At 41.0% G+C, this 6,708-nt stretch overlaps 1 long non-coding RNA gene across 1 annotated transcript; it reads right to left on the bottom strand.

The window, feature by feature from the left end:
* Window positions 1–450: 450 nt before the first annotated feature.
* Window positions 451–5,982, bottom strand: LOC131811604 (uncharacterized). Its single transcript, XR_009346013.1, has 3 exons — window positions 5,912–5,982; window positions 3,764–4,054; window positions 451–636 (listed from the first exon to the last, which is right to left on the bottom strand). It is a non-coding gene; the product is annotated as an uncharacterized LOC131811604 (long non-coding RNA).
* Window positions 5,983–6,708: the final 726 nt, after the last annotated feature.

The following is a 6,708-nucleotide window of genomic DNA, read 5'->3' as shown; positions in this document are numbered from 1 at the left end:
CTGCCTTTCTGTCTACTTGTGATCTCTCTGTCTCTCTCTTGGTCTCTGTCAAATAAATAAATCTTTAAAAAAATAAAGTAAATTCTGGTTTAAATATAAAGAGTGGTCTTTTGGGGCTATGAGTGCATCCCTCATAGGACCTGCTTATATAATCTTATCTATAACACACTTATCTTTTGCATCTTGTATGTCTCCTTGTGGCTCTGCGGGAATCCTCCACTCATGGGGCATCCTGAACATTCTATGCAAATGGGTGGCAAGAAATAAGAGATCCACATATTGTGTATCTATTTTGCTTATATGCATTCTCCATTGTCTCAAATATCAGTTTATTTAAAAGTTTAAGATAAGGAGAGTAGAATGTCTTACTTCCTGCATCATATTTTTGGTACCAAGTGTGTCTGCATGCATGTAACAGAAAACTCTAATTAAAAGTTGCTTTATCACGGAGGAGTTTATTTCTTATATATAACAAGAAGTCTTAGGTGGGAAGTTCAGTCCTATTTAATGTCTCTACAAAATCATCATGAAATCAGTGTCTCATTTTGCACCATCATTTCTAAACTGTGGTTTTCACCCTTGTGGTGGCATGATGGTTCCTCTTCTTCCTTCTTCCTGGTATCACTGCAGGCTAGGCTGGAAGAATGAGGAAAGGAAAAAAAAAAAAAAAAGAAAGAAAGAAAAGTAAAAGGCCAAAGATACCAGCAATTTCATCTCTCTCCTAAAAGAACTTTATTTTGTTTTGTTTTGTTTTATTTATTTTTGGAGACTCTAACTAGTGACTTCATTTTGCTTCTCATTGGCTATGATTGTATCACTTGGCCATACTTTGCTATAAAGAAAGCCAGGAAATTTAGTATTTTTAACAGAGCTCACCAAACAAAATCAGGGTTTTATTGCTAAGAAAAAGGGCAGAATTGATAGTGGAGAGGACATAAGTTCTATCTGTCAAACCATCCCAAAATTTAGTAGCATGCTGTAATAACCATTTTAGAATGTTTGTGGAATCTTTGGGTCAGGAATTCAGACAGACATAATGGATCTGGCTTGCTTTGACTTCACAGTACCTGATGCCTTAACTGGAAAGACTCACATATCTGGGATTACTCAAATAGCTGGAAGCTGGAACTCTCAGGAGTTCGTGTTTGGGATGTATATTGGTTGGGGTGCACTAAGGAAATAGAACCAATAGGGTACGTAGTTATGTGGCTAGGTAGGTACATAGGTAGATATAAAGATAGATAGATATTTTATCTTTGTGTCTATTTTTAAAAAATATTTTATTTATTCATTTGAGAGAGAGAAAGACAGCATGAGCAGGGAGAGGTATAGAGGGAGAGGAAAAAGACTCCCCACTGAGCAGGGATCCAGACATGGGGCTTGATCCCAGGACCCTGAGTTCACTACCTAAGCCAAAGGCATATACCCAACTAACTGAGCTACCAAGGCACCCCTATTTATTTATCTGTTGAATGAAATTTGTTATAAGGAATTGGCTCATGTGATTATGGAAGCTGAGAAGTCCCACAATCTGTCACCTGCAAGACAGAGACCTAGGAAAACCAGTGGTGTAGTTTGAAGGTTTGATAGCTGGGGACCCTGTGGCATAGATTCTAATCTAAGTATCTGAAGGCTTGAAAACCAGGAATGCTAACGGGGGAGATGCTGTGTCCCAGCTCAAACACGCAGAGAGTGAGTTCAACCTTCCTCCACCTTTTTGTTCTGTTCAGGTCCTCGATGGGTTGGATGACAACCACCCACATTGGGGAGGGCCATCTGCTTTACTCAGTCCACAAGTTCAAATGCTTATTTATTCTGGAAATACTCAAATAATGTTTAACCAGATATTTGGGCACCTTGTGATCTAGTCAAGTTGACAAAAATAACCATTATAGGTTGTAATGACTCAAGGTTGGCCTCATTTGGGATTATCAACTAGATAGAAAGCCAGACTATGTGGCTTTGTGTCTTGGGTTTTCCTCACTATAATGCTAGATTCTGAGAGAAAATGCCCTAAGAGACTTGGGCAAAAGCTGTATGGCTTTCTCTGTCTTAACCTATAGGTTCATGTATATTATCAGTTATAAGTGAGTTCTTAAGCTAAGACTAAATTCAGGAGCAGTGGAACCCCACCTCTTGATGAGAGGGGCTGGCAAGGTCACATTGCAGGACAGCATGTAGAGTGGGAGATTTTGTAGTTGCCATCTGTCACAGTTGTCTATAGGGTTCAAGGATCAATGAGGTGGCTATAAAGTTACATTATTTCCTTGGCTTTCTTGTGATTCTGATCTCTGGAGGGAAAAGCAGAGCAACGATGGAAATGTGGGTTTTTACAGGATTTTTCACTTTTCAGAAAAATAAATGCTTAGTGTCTAACTCTATACTAGATTCTTTTTTGTTGACTTGTTTTCTTAGGCTTAAAAAATGAGGTTTTTTTATATTTATTTATTTGACAGAGAGAGAGATCACAAGTAGGCAGAGAAGCAGGCTCCCTGCTGAGCAGAGACACCGCCCCCCCTCCCCCAAGGCGGAGCTTGATCCCAGGATCTTGGGATCATGACCTGAGCTGAAGGCAAAGGCTTTAACCCACTGAGCCGCCCAGGTGCCCCTAGGCTTAAAAAAATTATATCCAGTATATCCATTGTTTTGGTATGTACAGATTGATGGATTTTAACACTTGAGTAGATTCTTGTTACTACTGCCATAAAACAGGATATAGAACAATTCTAACATCCCAAAGGATACTCCTGTGTTGCCTTCTTGTCCTTAGCCCCTCTCTCACTTCTAACCCCTGATAACCTCTTAACTCCAGATAAAAATTGCTTTGCTTAGTGATATTCAAAATATGCTGTACATATTCTAGGGGATATATAAAATGATCCAAAATAGAGGAGGGGAGAAAGAAAATAACAGAATTTCTATTTCTGTCTCATCTGTTTACACTTCAATTTTCATTTATGTTTTAAAATACACATAATACATTAGCACTGTGGTATATACATTTAACTTACAAATAAACATATTAGGAGAGTTGTTTAAAAATTGACTACTGGTAAAGATAAGTGACCGAAAAGTTTTTAGACCACTGGCTTAGATTATCACCAAAAGCAATTTCCTTTGGGGTGGTAAGTGGTATGGTTGTTTCCACATGGACTTTTTTCTTAGCCAAATATAATAGTGAATGAAGGAAAAGGAGGCTACTTAGGGAAATGTATAGCTCTCTGAGTTGGGACTTGGATTTCCCAAATGAGATTGTAAAATGTCTGCAATTACTCAGTTTTTGACTTCCCTGATGGGTTATAGGTTCTGTAGAAACAGGGGCCATTTCTGTCACTCATTGAAATATATGCTTGGCATATTTTAAGATCTAAGGACTTAGGAGAGAACAAGACAGTCAACATCTTGGCTCTCCTGAAGTGTACTTTCTATAGTAAGAAATAAATAGTAAATAAGTAAACAAATTACTACGAAAATTTCAGATAATGGTAAGTTCTAGGAAGAAATAAGAGAGGGTAATGGATGGAGGAATACAATGGGAGGTTAGATATCCTTGGAAGACCTGTATCTGAGAAGGTTCCATTTGAGCTGACACCTGAACGATAGGTGGGGACAAATCTTATAGAAATCATGACCAGAAATATGGGGTCACTAGAGGACAGTGAGCAGTGACACAGTGTGTCTAGACAAAGAAAGTCTGAAACTGTTATGGTAGCTTTTCTATGGCCCCTGGGTATCATGGAAAAATATCAACAGTTTTTCACACCTTTTAAAAAGGGGCCTGGAAGTAACTGGTAGATCTGGAGAGGTCTTAGGGTCTCTCCAAATTGGTGACCTGGCTGGCTTGCTCACTGGGACCAGATGGGAACCCATGTCTTGGCGGATGGCATTGTGGTCTCTATTCATTATTCTTCTCTGCAGACTGTAGCCCATGGATGTCCTGTTCATTCTACTGGGCACAGAGGATAAAATGGTAAATGAGTCAGTCCCTTTGCAGTCTTTCTGGTTTTCTCTTCACTGGAGAGGGTCACCATCTCATTGTATGTCAGTTTGGGACCTACAAGAAGCAGATACAGAGATAAAATTAAAAATGCAAAGGAGTTTTTTGGTGGCCAAGCCCACAAGGGATAAAAGAGGAGAGGAGTAGGAGTTGGCAGAGAGTCTCAGACTGTGATGTGGGTCTGACAGCTGTGCAAGGAGCGGGTTTGAAGATCCTCAGACTTCTGTGCAACTCTGAGAAAGTCTCATCTAGCCACTGATTACTTGTTAGAGGAGTCCCATACTGGGTGGAAATTGCCAGGTTCTAGAACCTCAGGGAGAACGTGGCCGTGGCCTGAACACTGCAGTAGATTCCCAAGGCCCGTAGGTGGGCCCTGTCCGACAGGTAATTGCACTCCTCATTGCAGATTCTCACTTGAAGGGAGAACCAAGAGGTGCATCCCCATGGCTGCTGTGCCTTGTCCTTGGCAAGCATTCCTCTTGCCAGCTTCTGTGGGTATTTTAATATTGAAAATGCTATTCCCTTGGGCCCCTGCTCCTGCTCCAAATTTAATGAACATCTTAGAAAGGAACCATGGAGCAGTTTTGTTCCTATTGATACTTATCTCAAGGAATACTATTAAATACCGGGACAAATTCTTGGCTGTTACATTTTATTAATTAGGATTTTTTTTTTCAGTGTGTGCTTAAGAATCGTGGATGGTAGGGTTCTGACTATGAACTCAAATCGGCAAATGCAAACTGTGACTGATGGGAGTGGGTTGGAAACTTCTGTGGTGGGAGCTAAGGGCCAGAGATGGCAAAGGGACACAGATGTAAGTGCTGTGGGGATGGGAATGAAGGCACCTGGGATCACCTGTAGTGTTGCAACAGCATTTACATGCTGTTGAAGTTCTGAGGAGTAAATCAGATGGGCAGAGGGTTAGGGTTGGGCAAGTGCTACAGTCTCGCAGCTGGACTGAGCCTGTGGCAGGGTGCAAAGCAGCCGTGTTGTGGATCAGGAATAATGGCATGCCCCTCGCCTCTCCCTAGAAACTCTCACCTGTCCTGGGCTACGATGGACGTGCCTCTCCTATAGGGCCACATGAACCCTCTGTTGCAGATGTTCCTTATAGTTCCTGTTTACTTGAGACGCACTTCTAGTGCCCAATTACCCTGGTTTGACTTTTTTTTTTGGTCTTGTCATTTCTTTTTCCTAAAATCGATGGCCGTTATTACTTACTCTTTTCCATTTTTCCAAATGCCATTAGTGACTCTCTGAAGCAACACATGCTTGACCCACTGGTGACCAGGAGTCTCTAATCAGCATGCTGACCTCACTGGGGAAACGCAAGGGTTTTTTCAAACAGTGGGCAATGAAAAGGGAAAGAGTGGAAAAGGGAAACAGTGGCACTGGAAAGGGAAAGAGAAGAGTGGAAAATAAATTGAGTTTGAATGGTGGCCAAACAAATACCATGTTAACTCAGGCGTTCGATATATAGAAGAAGTTGTCTGATTCCTTGGAAGTTAAACTTTAACGAGAGACTTGTCCAGCCCCAAGTAAACAGACATAATGATCTTTTGTCTGCAATAAAACTGGTACATGAGATCTCTCACTGCGACTTTCAGTTTTAAGCTGTTGTTAAGTCCTGAGTAGGAAAATTTGGTTTCCTTTTAGTCCTTTTTATTGGGTTGGAAAGGCGTGAGAGTGGGGTGAGAGAAGGGAATTTTCATGTTTGCGGTGAAACGCAAAGGGTCTGTGCTAGGCTGAGAATCTTCTAGAAGGAAAAGAAATCTTGGATTTTGAGGTGGTAATGATCTTAGTATCTACTCCAACCTGTTTTTTAGCTGATGTGGAAACAGAGACTGAGAGAGGCTAAGACGCAAAATGACCAAGCGGGAAGAAGATTGGAGTTGGAAGGGCTGAGTCAAGTACCAGCTGTGCCTGCAGTGCTCTCTGTCACTGAGCTTTGACGCCAGCTTTGGCCTGACCTCCTTGGATTTCTGGAGGCAATGTGGAACACTTACAGGCCAAATATGACTTCTAGAATCTTCGGCAAAATTCTTGGGTACTTGTTGGCATTCTGAGTGTAAATAATCGGTTAGACCTTTGCATAGTGTGACAGTTCTTATGGTTCTGGCTGTCTGATCCCCATAACAGCCCTCATCTCCCAACACACAGTTCTAACGAGACCCAAATTCAGTCTCTATTGCTGTTCTGAAAGTTTTTCTCTTGATGTTCTCATTTGGTAATTCTTGGATGTTAATATCCATGGGTCAATTAACATTTGAAAGCTTCCATCTGGATTCTTGGCTTTAAAATCATCGGTACTTAACCCATATCTAGCACCAGTAGGTAGGTCTGCATAACAAGTATAGGGATGCCCCCCAAAATAAATAAATAAATCAGATTGGGCTATCTAAAATTATAAAAATTAGATGTTGGTATGAAAGAACAAATATATTAGAGTGATATGGTACTATTGGGGGCAAAGCAAAAGGGACACTAGACTAGTACAGGGTCATCACAGACCTCTGCCTTGTAAGGTAGACAGTGACTCTTGTTCACCCCAATGACATTACAAATACTGGAGTTTCAAGCCTTTCCCCCATATGTAACCTCTTGAAGCTGACATTTCTTCATCTCAAATGGCAATTGTTTTCATCTGGACTCTTAAGGCTGTTGGGAGGACCAAATTAAACAATGGCTTCATAAAACTTGAAAGTGCTATT

This window comes from Mustela lutreola, chromosome 1 (assembly GCF_030435805.1).
Source record: "Mustela lutreola isolate mMusLut2 chromosome 1, mMusLut2.pri, whole genome shotgun sequence".
NCBI classification, from domain to species: Eukaryota; Metazoa; Chordata; class Mammalia; order Carnivora; family Mustelidae; genus Mustela; species Mustela lutreola.
The sequence above is the reverse complement of the archived record's forward strand: the minus strand, read 5'-3'. Positions and strand labels throughout refer to the sequence as shown.